We start from the raw sequence: 26,218 nt of genomic DNA, 5'->3' as shown, positions 1-26,218 counted from the left end.
AAGGTTCCTGATATGCACCCTCATCCCTGACACATAAGCCATGTCTTCCCCAAATGTCAGGGGCCCGCAGAAATGTGGCCAGTGGGAAGCAAGGCCATCAGTTCATAGTCAAAGTGACCCCAGCTCCAAGGGCCTCCTTGGCTGATGGAAGTGATAAATATTTAAAAAGACTGGACAGTGCACTGCTGAAAGGAATCAGGGGGCTGTGGAAGCCCAGAGGAGAGACCTGATGGACTTCAGGGGGTGGGATCAGGGAAAGCTTTCTGGAGGAGGTGATGTCTGAAAGCACTCCTGAGAGACCAAGCAAAATAGGATTGGGTAAAAGGGTTTTCTGGCAGAGGGAACAGTCTCTGCAAAATGCTGGCACTAAGGGAAGCATGATGTCCTAGAGAACTGGAGAAAGCTCAGCAAGGCTGGAGGAGGGTAGGGAGTAGTTGGTGAGGAAGGCAGAGCCCACGATGCAAAGGGTGGTAAGCAGGCCAAAGGACCAGAGACATCCTAAGAACCCAGAGAATCCACTGGACAGTTTTCATCAGGGCACTGATGGTGTCAGACTGACACCTCACACTGATGGTGTGAGGTCCTTATGGCTCCAAGTGCAGGGTGGATCTGGGGATGGCTTGAGACTAATTTGAGTGGAATGTAGGGCAGCTGATTAGTGGGGCTGCCCAAGGAAGGACTTTACATAGATACTCATATAATAAGAAAGGAAGAAATGTTCTCTAAATTATAATACATAGTATTCAAAGTAATTGAATACAGTTTTCTTTCTTTCTTTCTTTCTTTTTTTTTTGTACTAGGGTCTACTATTGAGAAGGGCAGAAATTTCAGAGGATGACATTCACCTAACTGGGGTTCAGTCAATGTTCCCTACAATCAAGTGATGGCAAATGTTCACCTGCACAAGTCATTCTTAGCTCACAGGTTGTTCAACAAATGACCATATTTTGCTCACTCTGGTCTAGACCAGGGGAACTGGACGGAAGCAAGTGAGAAGCTAGGAGGGTCTCTAGTCCCACCACAATGGACCTCCTCCAGCCTGTCATCCTTTGAGAGATGTCACATCCTGGGGAATCAGTGAAAATTACCCTTGCTGCCAGCAGGAACTGAGATCCCTTAGCAACAGGAAGATCCCACAAATGTGAAGGTCTGTAATCATAATATCTCAGGGTAACAGGGACCTAAGAGGTCCCTGCCCAGCATTCTCCCAGGGCAGGACTAATATACATGACTTTCTTAGGAAAACAAAATATTCCAGATATGGAAAGTAACCTGTGAGATCATGTTGCAAGAGCTGGTATTTGAATACAAATCTCAGGATTCACAGCTGGGTATCCTTTCCCTATACAACCCTATCCTTGCCATGATCTCTGGCTAACACTGGGAGCAGGAGCACATCAGAAAAAGATGCTCTTCAGGCTCCTGATTTCCCCAGCTGATGGGCCAGGGCAGATCAGGCCTCCAAATTTACATATATTTCAAACCTAACTTTTCCTGATGAGGAATCTGAGGCTTCAAGAGAATGAACAACTTGCTTGCCATCTATTAGGAGTAAAAATGGAGCCGTCTCGAAAGATATCCATGTCATAATCCCTAGCGTTGTGAATATTACCTTAACTGAAGAGAAAATGGGTCTTTGCATATGTGATTAAACTGAGGATCCTTAGATGAGTAGATTATCCTGGAGTATCTGGATGGGCTCTAAATCAATCACATGCATCAGTATAAAAAAGACACAGAGAGAGATTTGACTAGATCACTCCCTTATGGCTCAGTGGCAAAGAATCTGCCTACCAATGCAGGAGTAGCAAGTTTGATCCCTGGGTTGGGAAGATCCTCTGGAGAAGGAAATGGCAACCCATTCTAGTATTCTTGCTTGGAAAATCCCGTGGACAGAATAGCCTGGCAGGCTACAGTCTTAGTCAGTTCAGTTCAGTCGCTCAGTCATGTCCGACTCTTTGTGACCCCATGGACTTCAGCACACCAAGTTTGCCTGTTCAACACCAACTCCCAGAGCTTGCTCAAACTCATGTCCATTGAGTTGGTGATGCCATCCAACCATCTCAATCTCTGTCGTCCCCATCTCCTCCTGCCTTCAATCTTTCCCAGCATCAGGGTCTTTCCCAAAGAGTTAGTTCTTTGCATCAATTGGCCAAAGTATTGGAGTTTCAGCTTTGGCATCAGTCCTCCCAATGTATATTCAGGACTGATTTCCTTTAGGATAGAATGGTTGGTTCTCCTTGCTGTCTAAGGGACTCTCAAGAGTCTTCTCCAACACCACAGTACAAAAGCATCAATTCTTTGGCACTCAGCTTTCTTTATAGTCCAATCCTCACATCCACACATGACTACTGGAAAAACTATAGCTTTGACTAGATGGACCTTTTTTGGCAAAGTAATGTCTCTGCTTTTTAGTATACTATCTAGGTTGGTCATAGTTCTTCCAAGGAGCAAGCATCTTTTAATTTCTTGGCTGCAATCACCATATGCAGTGATTTTGGAGCCTCCAAAAATAAAGTCTCTCACTGTTTCCATTGTTTCCCCATTTATTTGCCATGAAGTGATGGGACTGGATGCCATGACGTTTGTTTTTTGAATGTTGAGTTTTAAGCCAGCTTTTTCACTCTCCTCTTTCACTTTCTTCAGGAGGCTCTTTAGTTCTTCTGCACTTTCTGCCATAAGGGTGGTGTCATCTGCATATCTGAGGTTATTGATATTTCTCCCAGCAATTTTGATTACAGTCTACGATCTATGGGGGCTACAGTCTACAATCTATGGGGGCTACAATCTATGGGGTCACAAAAGAGTTGGACATGACTGAACAACTAAACAAGAACTACAAATGACAACAAGGAAGGAGAAGGTAATGTGAAAATGGAAACAGAGAAAGATTTGAAGATGCTTCCTATCTGGCTTTGAAGATGGAGAAAGAGCCATGAGCCAAGAAACACATGTAGCTCTAGAAACTGGAAAATGCAAGGAAACAGATTCTCCCTGAGAGCCTCAGGAGGGAGCAGGGCCCTGCCAACCACTGGTAAAAGTGACATCGTGCAGCTATGAAGCATCCACATGGACTCTAGTAGGTAGGAGGTTCTTAGAAAGTGGCTCAGGGAGCTGACTCTGCCCTGCTGTGGGGTCACTAAGACACATGCTCAGTCCAGCCTGAGGGATCCACTGCCCCTCCATCTGACCCATGACCTGCTCCTGCTCAAGCACCTCCCAGGGCTCCTCCCTACCTGGGTATCAATTCTCGACCTCTGGACTGGACAATAGTTCCTCCAGACAGCAGGCCAGGCATCCTTAGGGACCCCATCTGCCCTGATCCCCCTCTATCTCAATAGAACTTTGCTGAACAAAGGCCTAAACCTCAGCCTCCTGTTCCCTAACCTCACCTTGAACCTGACCCTCACCAGAAAGTCTTGCCCGCATGTACTCTGCCCTCTTCTCTCTGCCTTTGCTCCCTTAGCAGCTCCCATGATTGCACCTCTGCCTCTTCCTGATCTCTAGCATAGCCCAGTCCTCCTGAGATGGTGAGGTTGGTTCAGGCCATGTGGCTGGTGGTAGAGCTATGCTGGCTGACCTTTGTCCCACTTGTCACCATGAAGCAGTGTTACCAGGCTTGGCCCCAGCACACCCTTTGTGTCTTGTGAGAAATGATGTTTGAGAACTTCTTCCAGGTCAAAGGGCAGCCTGATTTCTGGCGGGGGCGGGGGGGACTCCAGTTCTGCCCAACCTTGAGGGCCTCTGAGTCTCTCTACCACACCTGACATCTCTTGTGCTCCTCAGGCTGTGTGAGTCTGCCCCTGTGTTGGTGGGAGATCTTCTCACAAGGGCAAAGCCTCTTGGGCAAGCTGGGGACACTGAGGGGGTGTCAGGGAGTAGGTGCTATATAGTATTGGACTCTTGCTCTGCAGCTCCTGGATTGCTGTATCCATGGGAAGGCCGACTGCTTAATAGCCCAGCATCAGTGCTGAACACATGAAAGGACACTCTGTCCACACGGAGTCCAGTGTGGCTATTCCTGCTCGGGTACCTCTCCGGGCAGCCCTCCTCTGAGATCAGTCTCACTGCTATCTCCTTGTGTGACTGAGGTAATCAAATAGAGCCTCCAACATTACTGTGTACAAGGGGGAAAATCCTTCTGTCTAGCCTCCTTGGCTTCCCACATCCCATTCCCCATCCAAGTACCCTAAGTCTGATGGTCACCTTCTACTGCATCCCAGCCAGGCCTGAATTCTGTCATGATTCCCATCTCTGACCTGTGCTCACACCTTTTGCCCCACCTGGGGCCCTGCTGTGCATGCATTTCAGCCTGTGTCCTCCTGGCAGACAGCCTCCTGCAACACCCACAGCATTGGGGTTGCCTAATCCAGTCTCTAAGGGCTTGTGGGCTATCTGGTAGTGCCTACAAAACACCTGCAGTGACTTAATCTGCAAATATCAAACTTTCATACGGAGGGTGGGGTGGACTTAGAGCCAGGTATCAAACAGAATACAGAGGCTGAACTGATGGTGATTCAGGTTAATTAGCTCATAGAAGGCAGTGTGGTTTCTTTTTGTGCCTTTTCCTTCGGTGTGGAGGAGCTGGAAGGCTTTGAGCAAAACTGAAAATGTATTTGCTCCACTCTTAATGAAGGTTGGCAGCTGGAACGAGCATAACAAAGGGTTATGAGTGTTCACTGAGTGCCTGAGGCTGGGAACAGATAACGAAGGGTTATACACACAGCCTTGAGGTGTTCGAAGGCTTCCTTCTGACCACCTGTTTCTGAGAGCAAGGACTGTTGTTTCATGATAAGACTCCCTTTAGAGTTTCACCAAAGCTATGTTATGGCTTGGGTGGTGGGAACTGTATTTTATGCTTAAATGCTTTGATGTTTATCTGAAATGGCTACGTGCAAGTCTGTCTTATGCTCTATTCCCTGAAAATTATAAAACTACACAATCGGATAACAAACTTTGTCAGTCCACTAGAGGCTGTCCCTGAGTGTCCTTTTCAGAGTGTGGTTCTCCGAGCCTTACACCTCTGTCTCTACATCTCTTTCTCTCTCTCTCTTCCTCGTGATTCGCTTACTCTGGGAGAAGCAGTGTCACAGACAGTTGGCAGCCCCATGGAAAACCCCACATGTGATGCATAGATGCCTGTTGCCAGTAGCCACAGGAGCAAACCTGGGAGTGGATCCTCCAGCCCCACTCAAGGCTCTGAGACAGTAGCCCCTGCAACAGCTTGGCTGCCTTGTTATGAGACACCTGTGCTCAGGCCCACAGCCTAGCAACTCCACAACACTGACCTTCAGAAACTGTGAGACAGTAAATGTTGGTTGTGTAAAAGCAGCTTAGTTTTGGAACATTAGATCTAAACCAAGAGAGAACCAGTTTAATCACCTGAGAGTCTAGTACTGGTCTCTACCCCTTCCCAGGTCTGGCCTGTGAGGCCCGAGAGGTGCCATGGGGATACTGAGGTGCCTAGGTTCTGTGTCAGGGTTGGGTGAGTGCTGGGGGCAATAAGGATGTGGTCTAGCCTCAGAGTCCAGTCCCCTGGCAACATGGTATCCACTAACCCACTAGTGGCCCTGTCCTTTCACCACAAGTCAGCTCACAAGATGGGTAACTAACTGGGATTGAGGGCAGTGGGGTGGGAATGCTGGATTTGAAGGTGGGTGGAGTGTACTGAGGTCTGACAACAGAGGTGTCCTTTATTTGACCAAGTGGAGGAAACAGAGGGTCCAGGGAAAGGGTCCTAAGACATAGCCTATGTGAGCAGCATGTGTTCTGTAAGACTGAGTGTGCAGGGCAGGCGAGAGTGGGCTGGAGGGGAGAGGATCCAGGAGGTGAAACAGGGCAGGTTTGTAGAACAGGTTTGAAAGGGCCTTGAAAGCCAGGCTGAGGTAGAGTTTAGGCATATCCTGACACATAGAGATCATTTACAGGCTGGGTTTTATTTGAGGAGAAGACTCAGGTGCTGGGTGCAGGCTAGCTAGAGTGAAACCCTGGAGGCAGGAGGATTGTTTCACAGTACTGGGACCTCCCCTCCCTGCCAGTGAGAACCCAGGGTGCTGAGTCAACAGCAGAGGAAGAGAAAGTCTTGTGAACCCAGTGGAAACTACTATCTCTTCCATACGATGAGAGTTGAAGGCCAAGGGAGGAGGAGGAGCAGGAGGAGGAGGATGGAGACCTGGAGAAGACAGTGGAGGCTGGGGATGGTGGGAAAAGAAGCTCGGGCTTGGATGTGGACACCTTCTGTCTCCCGTTGACACATTCAGACCTACTCTCCACATGTGTCCACCTTGCTTTCTGCAGAGAGACTACTCCATAGACTGTATCCCAAGGGTCTGGGTACCCTCTAGCTTCCACATGGGTTCAGGCAATTGAGAGACTTGGCAGGCCGAATGGAGGGAGGAGGGTGAGGTGGGAAGGCTCTTTCCCTGCAGGGTCAGCGTGCTCCTGTGCTCCTCCACCAACCTGGCCCCTGAATTTCAGTTTCAGGCCCTCCAGTTTCAGGCCACGCTGCCTCCTCTTGTCCTTCTAGGTTTCAGGGTGGTAGTAGCCCTTTACCTCTGCCACAGCCCTGGATAATTGTGTGCTTTCCCACCCCCTGCATGCTTCTCAGAGAATTGTTCCTTAGTTAAAATTACCTTAGAGAGATTTCATTATTAAGTGTTAACGTCAGTCCCTCAGTCATCTCCGACTCTTTGTGATTCCATGGGCTGGGGCCTGACAGGCTCCCCTGTTCACAGAATTCTCCAGGCAGGAATACTGGAGTGGGTAGCCATTGTCTTCTCCAGGAAATCTTCCCAGCCCAGATATTGAACCCAGGTCTCCCGCATTGCAGGCATATTCTTTACTACTGAGCCACCAGGGAAGTCCCAAATTGCCTTACATTATCCTAACTGCAACATGGCAACTGGTCCCTGCTGGGATCCAGGCTGATACAAGTTCTAGGAGCAATGGAGAGCCCTAGAAGGAACAAGCAAGATGGGGATGGGCACCGAAGGGGAATGGAGCCGAGACCCTCAGGGTAAAGTAGGGTTTTGTCACAGTCACACTCAGGGAGGGCCAGGTGATGTGGGAGAAGGGGGCCTGGCAGGTTTCCACATACACTTATTGGTAAACTGTTTTCAAAGAGGGGCCCAAGTGTCGCTATCTGTGTCCCACCCTTTTGAGCGTGACTTGCTGTTCCTGCCACACAGAGGAGAAGCCTATTCCTCTCCCTTTGAATCTAGACCAGCCTCAGGACTTGCTTTGACAGATGCAAGCAAAATTGTGCAAGTCATGCCTAGAGGACTTAGTAGATGTTGCAGCCTTGCTCTCATCCTTTGGAAACCAGCCACCATGAATGTGAAAAGTCAGATCAGTAGAGAAAGAGAGGCCCTATGCCCCACTCCAGTGTTCTTGCCTGGAGAATCCCAGAGATGGTGGAGCCTGGTGGGCTGCTGTCTATGGGGTCGCCGAGTCAGACACGACTGAAGTGACTTAGCAGCAGCGTGCCCACCTGCAAGGAGAGGTCAGTCAGTCGGGCCCCCCAGCTGCACCCAACTTCAGCCACCCCACCACTGAACTCAGCTGCAGGAGAGCTTGGGTTAAGACTAAGAACCACTCAGCCACCCACAGAGATGTGGACACAATAAATCCTTGCTGCATTCAGCTACTAAGGTATGCAGTGGTTCAATACAAGCAGTAGAAAATTATAGCAGACAGGTTCTTCTCTTCTGGCAAATCCTGCCCCCTTCTTTCATGGCCCACCTGCAACTTCCTCCCTCTTCCCCTGGTGGAAACCATCACTCCCTTTCTCAAACCCCCTGCTCTTGATCCTGCTTCTCTTGGGACCCTATAGAGCCCACTTGATAGTGTCAGAACAGGCCATCATGAGATGCTGGGCCCATATATGACCTGACTCCTGGTTACACTCTTCTCCGTGCCAACCATTTCTCACAGTATGTGAAATGGCTAATTATCTCATTATATCTGTTTCACTCCCAAGACTCAAGCTTCATGTTGTGATTCTTGCTTCTCTGATAGCAAAACTAAGGTTTGTGGAGGATGTGACTTGCCCACAGTCACTGAAAAGGGTTGGGCTAAGCTTGGACCCAAATTTACATTCTTGAAGTGCCCCACATTTACAGTTATTGCTGTGATTAGCTTATGGAGGGAGAAGACTTATTTTCCCACTCAAAATGTGGGGGTTCACAGTTCTGGTCCTATGCTATCATCCTGTCCCACCCTCCATCCTGTCCGTCACTAACGACCTGTGTCCCAGACCTAGAAACCCAGAATTCTCATCAGAGGCTTGGCCCCACTTCTCTTCTTGCAGATGCATAAGATCAGTCACTCCTCAGGTGTGGCCTTCCTTCTCTGGCTGGCCTGCCTTGTTTCTTTATGTAATATAACCCTTGCCTCCCACAGAATAGGCCAGAGGTGGTAAGCTGGAGTTGACTGCTTAGGAAGGAAGAAGAAGCATGCCATTCTCTGGCCCATCTGAGCCACCATCTGGGGAGGGGGCACAGGACAGCAGGGCTGGGGTCCAGGCTGGGAATCAAAGGTGAGCTTTTGACCAGCCCTCCTGTTGGGGCTTCCCTTGTGGCTCAGAGGTTAAAGCGTCTGCCTGCAATGTGAGAGACCTGGGTTCAATCCCACTCTGGTATTCTTGCCTGGAGAATCCCGTGGACGGAGGAGCCTGGTGGGCTGCAGTCCACGGGGTTGCAAAGAATTGGACATGACTGACCGACTTCACTTTCTTTCTTTCTTTCTTTTCTTTCCTAGTAGGAGGTAGAAGGATTGAGAAAAAGATTAAATGGAATCCTTCAATTGTTTCTGTGTTGTTTTGTTTTGCCACACTAAGTGGCTTGAGGGATGTTAGTTCCCCTACCAGGGGTTGAACCTGGGCCCTGACAGTGAGAGTGCAGGCTCCTAACCACGGGACTCCTAGGGAATTCCCAGAATCTTTCAATTGTTGAATTGAAATTTATGGAGCCCAGATTCTATGCCACTGTTAGGGCTGAATGAGTAGGAACTGCCATTGAAGTTCGCAGCTAATGTGACCTCAGAATTGAGGTCAAGGTTCATCTTAGTCACTCAGGGAAACTGAGACCCAGAAGGAGGATGAAGATGGTAGTGTATAGTGGTTTAGCCAGTGACAGAGCCCAATTCTTTTTCCCCAACTTCTGGATCTCCCTGTGGCTGCCAGCCTGGGGCTCAGAGGACTCAGAAACTCAGAGGTGCCAGGATCAGCCAGGAGATTGTGACCTCACCCTCCTCTCCAGCTCAGGGAGGCAGGAGATGGGCCAGGCAGGATGCAGGATGAGGGAGCTTGTAGGAGAAAGTGCTGCAGCTGGGGGCTGCTTCTATGCTGTCACTCAAGGCAGAGGAAGGGAAACCTGCTAACTGAAGCTGCTCTTTGTCCTGCTCATTGAGTGACAGGACCACAGAGGACAGAGACACAGACATCAGCCTCTCCTAGTATCTTTCCCACTTCTCAGGTGAGCAGAACCAAGGAGAGGGCCCATTACAGAGGAGTCAGTGCAGGAGAGCAAATCCCTGATGCCAGAGTCTGGCTTCTTCTGCCATGGAGCCAAGTGTGACCTGGAGCCTGGCATGGGGTGGAGCTGCAGGAGTCAGTGAAGGCTATGGAAATGTGTTCAACAGATACTTCCAGGAAGCCTTCTGGGATCACAACACCTTCCCTCCATCCTCCCCAATCCAGCCCTGCCCTTTGGGGCAGCATCTCTGCTCAGCAGAACTCCAAGTGTTGGTTTCTGGGAACATTGTACTGGAGCCTGTGGGCTTCGAAGAGGTTTTCCAGCTCGTTCATGTAACGCTGGTGCAGCCTGTCCACCTCCTCCTGGGAGGGATGTGGTGTCTTCTGTACCTTGATGGGCTTCCCCACTGCAAGACAGAGGTGAGTGATGGCCCAGAGCAGGAACCACTGGAGTCCCAGGATCCCATGGGCCAGGACTCCATGGCAGAGGTCACACCTGCTGAAAGGTGCCTGTACTGCCTCCCTTCCAATTGTATTTTGGGTGACCTAATCTGGATATTAGGGCAACTCCAAGCTCTGATGATAAAATGCCACAGGTTGCATGACCTCCTGCTAGGCAATGTATTAGATACTTTAATGCATGATCTCTTTATCCTCTTAGAAATCCTGCAAAGATAGAACTTGCTTTATTCCTTTTTGACAGCTGAGGTGTTAAACTCACCTCAGGGATCTTAAGTAACTTGTTTAATGTCACATAGCTAGGCAGAATCAGTGTCAGGTTGTAAGCCCTGGGAATGTGCTCTTAGTCTCAAGGACACGTGGACGTGGGAATCTCAGATGCCATGATTGGACACACCCAAATGTCTGGGAGGCGGTGGACCACACCCCAAGCACCCTACTTCCCTCTCTCTTGCTATGCTAGAGGGCAGTGCCCCCCATACTAAGGAGGAAATAGGAGGCCCTATCAACTTCCTTCCTCTGGTTCTATCTGGCTCAGAAAGCAGCTGTCGTGTCTTCTCTCCAAAGTCATCTGGAGGCAGCAGCCCTATAACATTCCTGAAAATATTACCCCCAAATCCAGGGAAACTCTTGACTGCCTGGACTCAGCTAAAGGTAACTGGGTGAATGGAGATAAACAGACTTCTCATTACAAGCTTTGCCATTGCAAGATATTTGGAATCCAAGAGGAGAGCAAATGAGATGACCATATAACTGAAAAGATGGTGTTAAATCCATGCACTAAAGCCCATGCCCATTATTTATAGGAAATTCCTTCAGGCTCTCCTTTGTAGCCTGATGATGGCTATTATACACAGTTCTAACAGACCTGGAGTGCACGTCCCTATATCCAACTTCCCCAATAAGCCTTTTGGAGATTGTCTTCTCAGAAGTAAAAACTCCTTCCTCTGGCATAGTAAAAGTCAAGTAGATCCTGACTCAAATCTCAGTTGTGTTACTCAAATGCAGGGTCATCTTTTGGAAATGATTTACCTTCTATAGGTCTCATTTTGTGATCAATAAAATGAGGATGATAGTTTTTGCTTCCAAGGTTGTAGGGACAACTGAGAAGCTGCATATAAGTAGCCAATGCAGTGCCTGGCACAGTAGGTGCTCAGTTATCAGTAATGGCAACTGGTCTTTATGCCCCTGTTACTCTTCTCATCTCAGATGCCTTGCATCTGGGTTACTTGCCTATATGTCCATTTCCCAGTAATAATTTGAAGCAGGAATGGAGTCAGCGTTCTAGGAATTAATTGCTTAATTAAAGATATGGAGGGAGATTAGAAAGAAGTAGTGTAGTAGGAAAATACTAGTGGAGAAAAGGATGCTGAATAACTTGGTTTACGTGGAATACCAATAAAACTCCAAGACAAGGAATTTGCACCATCTACGTAGGCCACCGGCTCCCGCTTGAATAGCAGAGGGTGCCCCACCTTGGGCTCCCTCTCGCGTGGGTCTTAGAAGCCGGGGCAAGTAAGTACACATGGCAAGCCTCCATGCTCCAGAAGGGAATTCAGCCAGAAAAATGGAGAGAACAAGTAAAGACCACACGGCAGAAACCAGTCTTTCCAGGAACTGGTCCCCTTTCTTTATTTTTCAGGTCTGCTTATATACTTTTTGTTATAGATAGGGATGAATACAGAGTCACACGGGGTCAGCAGACCTGACCCTTATCAAAATCAGGTGCTTTATACAAATGTATACAAAGGTCTTAGGGGCTTTACATCATCTTCTGGTCATGAGGCCTGCTAACATTTTATGACCCTTTCTTTCTGATAACGGTCAGTCAACCAGAAAACTTATTTTTTCCAGGGGTGATTTTTTCTTAAACCAGGTGCCACCCTCTGAAGGTACCAAATAAAGTAGCATTCCTATAGGGTGAGGGTGTAGTGGGTTACAATTAAGAAAGGAATTTACTTAGCCTAAGGTTCAGTTCAGTTCAGTTCAGTGGCTCAGTCGTGTCCCACTCTTTGTGACCGCATGAATCGCAACACTCCAGGCCTCCCTGTTCATCACCATCTCCCGGAGTTCACTCAGACTCGTGTCCATCGAGTCCGTGATGCCATCCAGCCATCTCATCCTTGGTTGTCCCCTTCTCCTCCTGCCCCCAATCACTCCCAGCATGAGAGTCTTTTCCAATGAGTCAAAACTTCTCATGAAGTGGCCAAAGTACTGGAGTTTCAGCTTTAGCATCATTCCTTCCAAAGAAATCCCAGGGTTGATCTCCTTCAGAATGGACTGGTTGGATCTCCTTGCAGTCCAAGGGACTCTCAAGAGCCTTCTCCAACACCACAGTTCAAAAGCATCAATTCTTCGGTGCTCAGCCTTCTTCACACTCCACCTCTCACATCCATACATGACCATAGGAAAAACCATAGCCTTGACTAGACTGACCTTTGTTGGCAAAGTAATGTCTCTGCTTTTGAATATACTATCTAGGTTGGTCATAACTTTCCTTCCAAGGAGTAAGCGTCTTTTAATTTTATGGCTGCAATCACCATTTTCTCATGATGTACTCTGCATATAAGTTAAATAAGCAGGGTGACAATATACAGCCTTGACATACTCCTTTTCCTATTTGGAAACAGTCTGTTGTTCCATGTCCAGTCCTAACTGTTGCTTCCTGACCTGCATACAGATTTCTCAAGAGGCAGGTTAGGTATTGGTCTGGTATTCCCATCTCTTTCAGAATTTTCCACAGTTTGTTGTGATCCACACAGTCAAACGCTTCGGCATAGTCAATAAAGCAGAAACAGATGTTTTTCTGGAACTCTCTTGCTTTTTCGATGATCCAGTGGACGTTGGCAATTTGATCTCTGGTTCCTCTGCCTTTTCTAAAACCAGCTTGAACGTCAGGGAGTTCACGGTTCACGTATTGCTGAAGCCTTGCTTGGAGAATTTTGAGCATTACTTTACTAGCGTGTGAGATGAGTGCAATTGTGTGGTAGTTTGAGCATTCTTTGGCATTGCCTTTCTTTGGGATTGGAATGAAAACTGACCTTTTCCAGTCCTGTGGCCACTGCTGAGTTTTCCAAATTTGCTGGCATATTGAGTGCAGCACTTTCACAGCATCATCTTTCAGGATTTGAAACAGCTCAATTGGAATTCCATCACCTCCACTAGCTTTGTTCGTAGTGATGCTTCCTAAGGCCCATTTGCCTTCACTTTCCAAGATGTCTGGCTCTAGATGAGTGATCACATCATCATGATTATCTGGGTCATGAAGATCTTTTTGGTACAGTTCTTCTGTGTAATCTTGCCACCTCTTCTTAATATCTTCTGCTTCTGTTAGGTCCATACCATTTCTGTCCTTTGTCGAGCCCATCTTTGCATGAAATGTTCCCTTGGTATCTCTAATTTTCTTGAAGAGATCTCTAGTCTTTCCCATTCTGTTGTTTTCCTCTATTTCTTTACACTGATCATTGAGGAAGGCTTTCTTATCTCTTCTTGCTGTTCTTTGGAACTCTGCATTCAGATGCTTATATCTTTCCTTTTCTCCTTTGCTTTTTGCCTCTCTTCTTTTCAAGCTATTTGTAAGTCCTCCCCAGAGAGCCATTTTGCCTTTTTGCATTTCTTTTCCATGGGGATGGTCTTGATCCCTGTCTCTTGTACAATGTCACGAACCTCATTCCATAGTTCATCAGGCACTCTATCTATCAGATCTAGGCCCTTAAATCTATTTCTCACTTCCACTGTATAATCATAAAGGATTTGATTTAGGTCATACCTGAATGGTCTAGCGGTTTTCCCTATTTTCTTCAATTTCAATCTGAATTTGGTAATAAGGAGTTCATGATCTGAGCCACAGTCAGCTCCTGGTCTTGTTTTTGTTGACTGTGTAGAGCTTCTCCATCTTTGGCTGCAAAGAATGTAATCAATCTGATTTCGGTATTGACCATCTGGTGATGTCCACGTGTAGAGTCTTCTCCTGTGTTGTTGGAAGAGGGTGTTTGCTATGACCAGTGCATTTTCCTGGCAAAACTCTATTAGTCTTTGCCGTGTTTCATTCTTCATTCCAAGGCCAAATTTGCCTGTTACTCCAGATGTTTTTTGACTTCCTACTTTTGCATTCCACTCCCCTATAATGAAAAGGACATCTTTTTTGGGTGTTAGTTCTAAAAGGTCTTGTAGGTCTTCATAAAACCGTTCAACTTCAGCTTCTTCAGCATTACTGGTTGGGGCATAGACTTGGATAACTGTGATATTGAATGGTTTGCCTTGGAGACGAACAGAGATCAGTCTGTCGTTTTTGAGATTGCATCCAAGTACAGCATTTCAGCCTCTTTTGTTGACCATGATGACTACTCCATTTCTTCTGAGGGATTCCTGCCTGCAGTAGTAGATGTAATGGTCATCTGAGTTAAATTCACCTATTCCAGTCCATTTTAGTTCGCTGATTCCTAGAATGTCGATGTTTACCCTTGCCATCTCTTGTTTGACCACTTCCGATTTGCCTTGATTCATTAACATGATTAATCTTAAAGGTTAATACTTAGTTCTCCTATATGCTAGTTATATTCATTATAAGGGCAGGGAATATGGAGATTTAGCAGCAAACATTGGCCCAATAAATGAAAAGCCCTTCACCAATATAATTCCTAGTCAACCCACTATACTAATAATTTCTAACTTCCTAAAAGAATCTGCCTTTAGAAAGTTTAAAACATCTCATGCCTCTCATGGTTGGGAGGCTGTAAACAATCACATGTGGCTGGACAAAGCTGTTCAGGCAGGCTAGATAACCTTCAGAGGAGTTTTTAAGTTGAAATACTCGTCATGCCCAGGAATTTTTATTAACTGGAGCTGTAGGTTAACTCCTTCTCCAAGAGAGGTGGTGGGGGACAGCCCCCCATAAAGTCAGAGGTGTAGATGAGAGCATGAAGCATTAAAGTAGGCAGACTCTGGTTTGGGGGCTAGATGCTCGGGAACAGGGTGTTTCCTGAGGCTCGATCCGGCCTTTGCATATGCCGAAGCCTCCTTCCTTGTGACCTTTGCCACGGGCAGAGTTCCTCACACTGTCTCCCAGCAGCCTTGCATCTGGGTTACTTGCCTATATGTCCATCTCCCAGTAATAGAACCTGAACTCCAGGAGGACAAGGATGTGTCTGGCCCATTTCCATTCCCCTTCAGCCCAAGCCCAAGTCCCTTGCCCTGTAACCCAACCCCTCCCAGCCTGGATTTTGGCTTACCCCCAGCATTGATGGGCCGGCAGTATGGATTAAGACCGAAAGTGTATTGGAAAACACCACAGCCATAAAAGAGTGGAATGGAAGCTCCCACGATCTTCAGAATTTTGTTCCCAGAACCAGTGCAACCAGGAACCAGGGGAGTTCTCAGTCTGGTTAAACATGTCATTCTCTCCAAAGGAGAAGATCAGCACCAGAGCTGCTCTGGAGGGAGACAAGAGACAGGGCATGTGGAGGGGCAAGAAGGCACAAGCTGGTCACTAGCTTCCTGCAGGGACATAGTGAGTGGGAGCTGGAGCAGAGGACAGAGTCATGGACCAAAAGTAGGAGGCCTCGGGTGTCTCTCAGACCTGCCACAGCCTTGCTTTATGACTCAAGCAGTTACTGCCTCCTCTTGGGGCCATCACCTCCCCATTACACCATGACAGGGAGACCAGAATGCTGCAGACAGTCCTCTCTGATTTAAAACATCTGTAAACTTTCTTTAAAAATCTCTTCTGCCCCAGCTAGCTTATTCTTAAAGAGTGCTTCAGGATAAGAGAACAGCTTTAAGCTACTTCATAAGCTCCATTCTCACAGAAGCCTTAGGTCTCAGATCTGATGCCAACTGTGGGCATTATGACCCTTCACATCTAGTCCCTTTGATCACCAAGTCTCCCTTCTAGAATCTTCTCTGGGTATTTGGGCATGACACAATACATCTAGGGCTTGGTGGCTCAGACAGCAAAGAATGCCTGCAATGTGGGAGATGTGGGTTTGATCCCTGGGTTGGGCAGATCCCCTGGAGGAGGGCAAGGCAACCAACTCCAGTATTTTTGCCTGGAGAATCTCCATGCAGAGAGGAGCCTGGTGAGCTACAGTCCATAGGTTCACAAAGAATTGGACACTACTGAGTGACTAAGCATAGCACAGCACAGTACATCTATAACCAAGGTAGAATCTTCACTGTGAATGGACTGAGCATCTCTTGCCAAAATAGGATTTACATTCATCTCTCAGTCTTTCCAGCAAAATACAATCTTTGTCAATCTCCAGCTGAACTAAGAGCCCTCGCCCTGATACCCATGCATCAGGGTGAGCCTGATAAAGCCCTTGTGGTTCCACAGCCTGGCATCCAGTGACACCTGGAGGTCCCCAACAACGATGGACAGCAGGTTACTGCCTCCTTCCCTGCTCAGAAAGTGAGCAACACTCTCCCTGTCTACTGAGACCAGCCCTGGGGAGAGAGGATGGTGGTTAGATACAGGATAAAGGGGGCAGGGACTGTGGGGGTGGGGTGGTGTACCCTGGGCTCCCCTCTCCCAGGTGGGAGCTCCCTGAGGACTGGGACAGAGTCCTTTCTCTCCACACAACCCCTCACCGAGCTCATTGCTGGGCATAGAACTGTGGGAAGTGCTTCCTTATATCTAACCTCCTTTTCTAATATACATACTCTTAGAGAAAGTTCTGATTGTTGGCAGCCCTTCCTAAAAACCCCCCTCATGTCTCCAGCCCTCATATACCTGGGCAATCCAATGGTTGGAAGACTTACCCCCTAACATGATGTAATCCCTGACCAAGAGGACCTGGAAAAACATGTTCAATGTCATAAGATGTGGGCGGATACCAGGGAAGATCAAGGAGAAGCCTGTGCCCTCAGTGCACAGGTTGGTAACAGTTCCAATGCCCATGATCCCTTGGGGGTGGTAGGCAGTGAAGTAGTTCCGGGAGGGGTCCAGCTCGGCAGTCTTGACCAGCTGCAGGGATGGCAGCCTGGTGAATCGGGGCTGCACCTCATGTCCTCCCTGGTCTCTGTTCTGACTTTCTGTGCTGACCTCTTCTATGTCTCCCCTGTGCCCAAGTGCTATCACACCCCCATGTGAGTGTCCTGAGATTAGAGATGCCTATCTGAGGATCCTTGTCCCCACTGCAGGCCTGGAGCAGAAGAGATGCTCTGGGAGACTGTGGAATGAAGAGGGAGAGGGAGCAGACTCATGAATGGATGAAGCCGATTCAGCCCACCTGGGAAGGAAGGCCTCCTGCCCAAGGCAGAGGTAGGACTCCTGGCAGGGTGACAGGGACACAAGCCTCTGTCCTATGTGAAGAGAGACCTTGTCCCAGGCAGAGCCCACCCAGGATGAAGGAGCCGTCACAGGAGAGAGTGAGCATCTCTCCAAGGACTGTGGTAGCTGGGGTTCTATCCCAGATGGAGGGCTGTACCCCTGAGTTGCTGTGACTCAGTGTAAGAGACCTCAGGGTGCTGAAGGTAGGGGCTGGGAGGAAGGGCATGAAGTCTCTAGTGATGCCCGCAGATGTGGGTGGGGAGGGTCAGGGAGCTGTCATGCCAAGTCTGCAGCACTTCCTGACACCAGGTCACAGCCTGCCCACAGCACTACACCCCTGCTCAGGCCTTGGCCTGTGTAGACACTGCTGCTCCAGGATAATGAAATCTTCACAAAGAAACCCAGCTCCTGGACTTATCATCAGCATGAGGTGGAGGCAACTTGTCCTAGGGGAAACACTGCCTGATTCTCCACCATTAGTTTTCTCTCTGCTGGCCATTTGGTGCTACTGCCCCTCCTGTGGATATGGCAATGCCAAAAGACTTTTGTAGGAAGGCCATAGGGTATACTTAGAAAGATCCAGTACTCTAAAATAGTTTTCTAAATTTACTTATAACTCTACCAATAGACTGTAGGTATTAAATCAGTGAGAATTGAAGGAAGTTCAGAAATGCAAGCTCATTTGACAGAGTGCAGAGGCTTATGAATGCAGGGGAGCACCAACAGAGAGGGGCTCCCTACCTGGGGCCATGAACATGTTGTCCTCCCCAAGATCCCTGAAGGACCTGTACTATAAATATGTGTGGGCATGTTGAAGGGTCTCCTGGGAGGTGAAGAAGTGAAGTCGCTCAGTCGTGACCGACTCTTTGCGACCCCATGGACTGTAGCCTACCAGGCTCCTCAGTCCATGGGATTTTACAGGCAAGAATACTGGAGTGGGTTGCCATTTCCTTCTCCAGGGGATCTTCCTGACCCAGGGATTGAACCCTGATCTCCTGCATTGTAGGCAGATGCTTTACTGTCTGAGCTACCAGGAGGTGGTTAGGTCTAAAATCTGCAGGTCAAATCCCCACTCTTGCAGGCCCCCAGCCCAGGCTAGGTGAGGCAAAGTGCATGTTATCTCTCTGCTGGCTACTTTGTGCTCTTGCCCCTCCAGTGGATATGGCGATGCCTGAAGACTCCAGGGGGCAACAATCCTGAACACTGTGTAGGTGGAATTTCTGCAAATCAAGTTCGATGTCCCACCACTGTCAATAGTTTTAGGGCTGAGAAATCCCCTTGGAACCTCACGAAGGAAGGAGCAGAAAGGGGGTGCAAAGGACAGGCACAGAATTGCTCAGCATCATTTTTTTTCCCCAGTCATGCATTTGACAGTAACTCCGGTTGTAAAGAAAGCCAGATGCTGTCCTGAGGTCTCCAGGATGGCCTGATGTCTCATGGAATCCACACAACCCAATGATGTATGCTGTATCATCTCTACATATGAAGAAATGGAGGCTCAGAAAGGCTATTTTATTTTACTCAGTAAGGTGTGCAGTAGGTAGGTTGCACACATGGTATTAGAACTTTTTCTGCCCAGGCCCAAAGAATACATTCCATATATTTCTTCTCTCCTGTGTGCAGAGGACAGCTGCCTGCCCTGGCCTGGCACTGTTTCCCTTCTGCCTTTCCTACCCTATCTGGTCAACGAGCCATCCTTTCCTCTCTGATTACAAACTGAGTTTATTCTCTCTGTGATAAAGGAAAGAGCAGAATGGAGTTGGTCAAATCAATGTTTTCTTCCATCAGGACTGATCTTTGGGTCCATGGTCAGGACTTCACAATGGCCATGAGGAGCCCTGAGTCAGAGAATCAGAGGCACTCAGAGTAGGAGGGAGCAGACTGCTTAGGGGATACATGGAGAAGCTGAGATCAGAACAGGAAAGGCTTTCCAAGAACGCATACCATACCCAGATGCAACAGGATAGAACCTGAGAACCAGTTCAGGGCTCTCTGTTTTGCTTTCTACCCAGAAAGGCACTAATTGTAAAACTAGTAAAAGAACTTCCTGTGTGACCTTGGTCACACCTTCCTCTCTCCTGGTTGCTTGTCTCCTTATATGATGAACTGTAAGGCCAGAAGGTCTCTAAGGACATGACTTTATTACCTGCACCCTCAAGCATGGCTGCTGAGAGGTGCAGGTAAGTTACATATGTGTGTCACACTAGATGGCCCACAAGACTCCTTCAAATCCTGTTCATTTATCAATCCTCATATCGGCCCTACATCTCTGCAGATGGAAAACTATGGGCAGACAGAGGCTGGACTCTCTTCCAGGCCACGTAGTGGTGGAAGCCTGGTTCATCTCTCCCAGCCCAGTACCCTACTCACTGCACACAGGATCACACTTCCCCATGGACACATGGGGCACTACAGTCCTGGCCACTACCCAGATAGCTCCATTACTCACCAAGGTGGGGAAATAGTCTTTTACGTACTTCCCTAAGATCCAGGACCTGAAGGCCTGGATGTGCCTGCCTCTGTGCAGTGGAGAGTTTCGGTCCAGGTACCACCAGGTGGCATGCAGGATAGTGAAGATCCAGAATCTTGTGAATAGGAGGCCTATGAAGACCACATAGCAGATAAAGGCTGGGAAGGGAAGCAGGAGCATTAGTGGGCACTAATGGCCAGGGTGAAGGATGCACTCTCCCCGTAGGCCCAGCACTAGCAGCACTGTCCTGTCCAGCCCTCACCCCAGGGGGAACAGGTCAGCCTCCCCAGTACTCCAAGGAGGAGAAAATGCAGTTGAGGATGTGCCACACTGGGACCCTGGATTTGACACCAGGACTAACTCCAAACTCACTTGTTCCCACTGTCCCATGCTGCCTCATTCACTCTGGTTTTCCCTTCCCTTTCCCTCCCTGTCTGTTAAGAAGTCTTTCTTTCCTCAGTGCTCAATAAATTCTCAGGAGCCCAGTGACTGCATAAATTGTTTCCAGTTATCATTCTTTGGAACCTCAGAGAAATGGAGACATTCTTTCTGCCCAGCCCTCCTTCTGTATACTCGCTGTCCATCTTTCTGTAGATAAATCCCACTAGACTCCTCCCTCTACTTAAACTTCTCATGACTGAGGCACAGCACAAGCAACTCAGCCTGACATTCAGGCTCCTCAAGAAACTTGCTCCAGCCTACCTCATGCACAGGCCCCGTAGCTTCAGCTACACTAAGTGGCTCAGTGCTCCTCCGACTGCCTGAGCTCCTTCAACCTCTTAGCTTTCGCTCATGCAGTTTCCTCTGCCTGCCATGCCCTTTCCTACTGAAGGAAGGTTGAAGAGGCCAACACCTGACTGGACTGTAGGTTGGGGGTGCAGCAGGGCTAGGACTGGGCCTGACGAGGAATTTCTATCTGATCCTTGATTTTCAGTCCCTACCACAGGCTCACCTGGTTTCATCTCAAGAGTCAGGTGCTATGATACCAATGGAGCCTAATTTCCAGGGAATATTGCCCCTTCCAGACCCCATTCTCTCCTCCTGACACCATGCAATCAAATTCCTTAAGAAGGTCAGCTTCCATTTCTATTTCTTTTGGAGGAAGGGTAGCCGGGCTCTTTCCCAGCATGCTTCCAGGAGGAAGGCACTCTGGACTCAGTCTGAACAGTAGTAAAATACAGAATCTGGATAAAGTAAGTTGAGGCTCACAGATGTTCACTTCCCAGAGAGCTCCTGTGATGTGCCAGGTGCTGGTGGTACAGCCATGCCTGCCCTCCTGGAGCTGACTGTCTCAAATCCAGGGGATGGAGAAAGGATGCCACTGGGAAAGTTGGTCAGGATTTAACTTCAATTTTATTTACTGAGTTGAAAGAGACACATGTACCCCAAAGTTCATTGCAGCATTGTTTACAATAGCTAGGACGTGGAAGCTACCTAGATATCCATTGGAAGATGAATGGATAAGGAAGCTGTGCTACATATATGCAATGGAATATTACTCAGCTATTAAAAAGAAAACATTTGAGTCAGTTTAACTAAGGTGGATGAAATTGGAGCCTATTATACAATGAAAAGTAAGTCAGAAAGAAAAACACCAATACAGTATGTGAACGCATATATATGAAATTTAGGAATACGGTAACGATGACCCTATATGCAAGACAGCAAAAGAAACACAGATGTAAAGAACTTTTGAATTCTGTGGGAGAAGGCGAGGGTGGGATGATTTGAGAGAATAACATTGAAACACATATATTACCACATGTAAAACAGAGGACCAGTGCAAGTTTTATGCATGAAGCAGGACACTCAAGGTGGATGCTGTGGAACAACCCAGAGGGATGGGGTGGGGAGGGAGGTGGGAGAGCGGTTCAGGATGGGGGGACACGTGCACCCATGGCTGATTCATGTCGTTATATGGCAAAAACCACCACAATATTGTAAAGTAATTAGCCTCCAATTAAAATAAATTAATTAAGTAAAATTATTTATTTATTTTTTTTATTACAAATGTTTAATTTGAAGAAAACAATGACCCAGTTAGATCTCTGCCCTGGGGCAAAATTAAAAATCTGTTTTGGTTTTTCCCGCTTTCAGAAAGCCAGTTCTAGAGAATCAAATCAAGTTGTTATTAGTGGCTCCCCAGAGGGTTGGATTTAGGGGACATCTTTCACTTTGGAAACACATTTTGTTTGAATGTGTTACAACAGCAAATATTAGCTTTAACCAGAAAAAAATAGTTAGGGAAAAAACACATTTTGGTCATTTATACTTGACCAGAAAGACTTCCCTGCACTTCACCATCCCCCTTATCCCAAACCCAAACTTGGGAGTCTTTTCAGTCACTTAGGAAAGAGACTTCTTTCACCTCATAATATCAAGTGGGAAAATGTATCACCCTACTTTACCAAGCCCAGAGAGGGTATGCAAATTGCCTAAGCTCAGATAGCAAGCTAGTAGGATGGGACCTGGCATTCATTTCTACTATTTTGGCTCCATCATGCTTCCAACATTCATTCATTCAACAAACATTCATTGCCTTCAACCCTTCTAGGATCTGGAAACACAGCTGAGAGCAAGCCCAACTGTTTGAATGGAACTTACCTTCCTGTGTGAGGTGTGAGAGTTACAGAGGAGAGGAAAGGAAGCGGAGTGAACAAGTAACCCATTGGAAACTATTGGTACCTATGCCCTGAGGTCACCATGACAGGCCCTAATTGACCTCTCTGGCCACTTCTTTGCCCCTCCCACAAATGCATATTTTACATCCAGTGTCAACCAGCTGTCCAACGTAAGTATGGGGTTCACTCCCCCACTGAAAGCCCTTAATCTCCTGTCAGCCTTTAAATCCTTCCCAAAAGATCCATCTCCTACTATGTCTGGGAAGAGGTACCTTCTTTCCACCTACCCTCAGCTTCCCTAGACCAGGGGAGGCAATCATTTACCTAAAGGGACAGATTGTAAATATTTTAGACTTTGCCACTCAGCTCAAAAGGCAACTTGGAGGATATTACATAGACACAAGATCATGTAAAATGTAAAAACCATTCTTAGCTCATGGGCTGTGCAAATACAAAAAGGGTTTGGTTCATGGGGCATAATTTGGTGACCTCTCATGTAGACTGTGGCTACTCCTTGCCATCATCATTCTACCCCCTAAACTGTCAACAGAGTAGAAACCCCAAATGCAGCCACAGAGACCTGTACCCAAAGACTGAACCTTGTCCCTCCCATACCTAAAGCCTCCTGGAGGTCCTCTTTGTCCCCAGGATAAGGGACAAGGTACATGCTCCTGACATTGGTGGGCTCACGTCCTCTTTCTCAACTTCTCTCCCTCTAGCTCCTGGTCCAGGGCTACTTGACCTCCCTGTGTTGTTCCTGATACTCCCAGGTCCCGGGCTGGGCTGGCTGTGGGCACAGCTAGTCAGACACACTCCTGCTCACAAAGCTCCCCCAAGGCCAGGTGAGAAAGATGTCCCTCATCCTCATGATCCCCAAGTGTCAGTCTACCTGGTTCTGGACCCCCAGTGCCTTTCATCCAGGAGCCAAGGGACTTGTCCCCTGCCCTAGGGTAACCCTCCTCCCCATGCTCCACACTTCCTCCCACACCCTCAGCCCTTTCTCCTCCCTCTGACTCCTTCCCTTTCTTCCTTTGGAAGCAGAGGGGCCCAGACTTACAGTCTTGGATATCTAGGCACTCAGCTTCTCTGCTCATCTGTGTAATGAGGGCAATCAAGGATATTTAAAATGTCTAATAATCATTAGGGGCTTCCCTGATAACTCAGTGGATAAAGAATCCACCTGCAATGCAGGAGACACAGGACACCAGGATTTGATCCCTGGATTGGCAAGATCCTCCAGAGGAGGAAATGGCAACCCACCCCAGTATTCTTGCCTGAAAAATCCCATGGACAGAGGAGCCTGGTGGCTTATGGTCCAAAAGGATCACAAAGAATCAGACATGACTGAGTGACTGAGCCCAATGACTCTTAAGACAGAGACACAAGTCAATCATCAGGGATGCGGGGAGCAGGAAACTGGGGGGCTTTACTTGGGATGAAAATTTTAGCTGCTAAAGTTGGAGGAGGTTCTAAGGGACCACCTGGTATATGTGTGTGGTATGTGTGCTGGGTTTGTGGTGCCTATGTGTGTGTGAGTTTGTGTGTGAATGTGTGAAATGGCTGTAGAGTAGTCTGTACAGAGTATGTCCATAGTTTAACACCAGGATAGACAGCTTTCCAGGTGGCACCGGTGGTAAAGAATCTGCCTGCAATGCAGGAGCCCAAAGAGATGCAGGTTCAATCTCTGGGTCAGGAAGATCCCCTGGAAAAGGACTTGGCAACCACTTTAGTATTCTTACCTGGAAAATCCCATGGACAGAGGAGTCTGGTGGGCTACAGTCCATGGGGTCACAGAGAGTTGGATAGGACTGAAGTGGCTTAGCGCAGCAGTGGCATCTGTGTACAGGCTGAATACCAGCAGGTACAGGGGGAGCAGTTTCTACCCAATCTGGTGCCAGCAGGGGAGATGAAGAATCTCACACACTTCTAGTCACTTTCCTTTCCCAGTCCTCAATCCCGGGCCCTCCTCAAAAATGCTCCCTTCAGCAGAGCTGAACTTGGCATGTTTGAGGCCTTCCTGTCATAATGGATATGTTCACTGTGGGAGTAGGTTGGGTACTAGATCCCACATACCCTCTGGGCTCCCTACCCGGGGCCAGGCCAGGGCTGAGTTGAGAAGAGTGAGCACATTTCTTCCTTTCATCCACAGCCCCTCCCCGATAAGGTCAGCATCCTTGGGCCCATTCTGCAGATGATGAGATGGAGGCATGGGGAGGCTTGGCATGGGTCCTCCAGGGTCCCACAGCCAGTCAGTTGCCCAGCCAGAGCCTGACCCAGCTGTGCTTCTCATTCGCCCATTCCCTATGGGCCCCTGCTTCATTCCCCCTCCTGTTCATCCCTATTCCCCTCTCTTTCCTCAACCACCAGAGTCAGTCTTCTCTTCTCTGAATGAAAAGCAAGAACTCAATCCTGTCTGAGCAGTCTGAGCAGCCCAAATGTCCCAGAATCACCAATTCCTTCCTCACAGCACCAAGCATCTTGAGGTGGGTCCCTGTCCTGGTATTCAGGTGGAACCCACAGCCCAGGAGGGCTAAGAACCCTGCCCAAAGTCACAGGTGAGGGCTTCTACCCCCCAGACCCAACAAATTCCCACCCCCTGCAGAGGCCTCCAGGAGGGCCAGTAGCCTCAGCAGTCCCCTCAGGACCTGCATCTTTGTCCCATCAATACACTGTGTGTACCTGGAATGACAGGAACCCACAGTCTCCTGTCCCCCAACCCAGCCCCCTTACTCAGGGCAATGATGCAGAAGACATACTGCAGGACCGTGAAGTTCTGCAGTCTGCGCTCCCATGGCAAAAACAAGGGCACAAACTCCACCATGCGGGCTCCTCTGTTGGCTCCTGAGCCTTCTCTGAGCTCTGCTGTGGTTGGAGACACCTGCTGGCTTTTGTTTCTGCCGGAGGTTGTCTAAGCATTTGTGGGGGCTGGGGAGGGTGAGTGCCCAATCCAACCCAGCCCCAGTGCCTCCCTGCCCATGCTTGGCAAGGACCTCTTTCCTAGGAGAATTCTTTGAGCCCACTATCCTAGACCCAGGTAGAGATGGAGGGAAAAAATGCATTTGCTTCCTTAGGCAATGCTTTATCTGCCAGGTCATTTTTTAATCAAATCTTGCCCATTTCTTGGTAGGTGAAGCACCAAGTATAGTGTAATCCTGTCCTCTTCATACCTTCCCAGCAATAAACAGTTGTCTTCTTTCTCTTGCCAGATCACTGTTCCCCTCCACAAATATGCAGTAATAGCTTCTATCAGAAATCTCTTGGCCCCATCATCTCCTCCATCTTGTGCCCTTTTCTTCAGCTCACCTGCATAGCACAACTCATGGAATAACTGTCTGCATTCCATATCCTCCCCTTCCATTCTGTCCTCCCTCCTCCAGACTTCAGATGTCACTGTTCCATGGAACTGCTCTTGACAAGTTCACCAGTGGTCTCCATGCTGCCAAATCCAGTGGTCAATTCTCAGCTCTCATCTTGACCTCTTAGCAGCCTCAGACACAGCTGATCCCTCCCTCCTCCTTGAAACCATTTGATCTGTGGATACCACACTCTCCTGGTTTCCCTTTTGCCCCTCTGGCTTCCCCTGGATATCCACAGTGGTTCTTATCCTTCACCAGGCTAAGTGTTTAAGGGCCCTCCTGCCCCTCTCAGCCATTGGACCCTCCCTCCTTTGCAGAGACCTCATTCAGACTCATGGCCTTGGAGTCTGTCTATAGGACGAACACTTCCAAACTGCATCTCCAGCCTGACTTCCCTCTGGGCTCCAGACTTGACTATGTAGTTGGGTACTTGATATCCTCCCTGGTAATCACAGCACCTCAATCATAGTCTGAATAAAACTGAACTTGACCTTCCCTCTCCTGCCCAGACCAGCTTTTCCTCTGCTCTTTGTCATCTCAGGAAAGGGAACTCAATGACCTGGTTCCTCA

General features: G+C 48.2%; 1 pseudogene; it reads right to left on the bottom strand.

Annotated features, from left to right (window-relative positions):
• Positions 1-9,724: 9,724 nt before the first annotated feature.
• LOC138420643 (2-acylglycerol O-acyltransferase 2-like) lies at positions 9,725-25,113 on the bottom strand (annotated as a pseudogene).
• Positions 25,114-26,218: the final 1,105 nt, after the last annotated feature.

Source organism: Ovis canadensis, chromosome 15 (assembly GCF_042477335.2).
Source record: "Ovis canadensis isolate MfBH-ARS-UI-01 breed Bighorn chromosome 15, ARS-UI_OviCan_v2, whole genome shotgun sequence".
Taxonomy (NCBI): Eukaryota; Metazoa; Chordata; class Mammalia; order Artiodactyla; family Bovidae; genus Ovis; species Ovis canadensis.
This window is presented reverse-complemented; position numbering and strand designations above follow the sequence as displayed.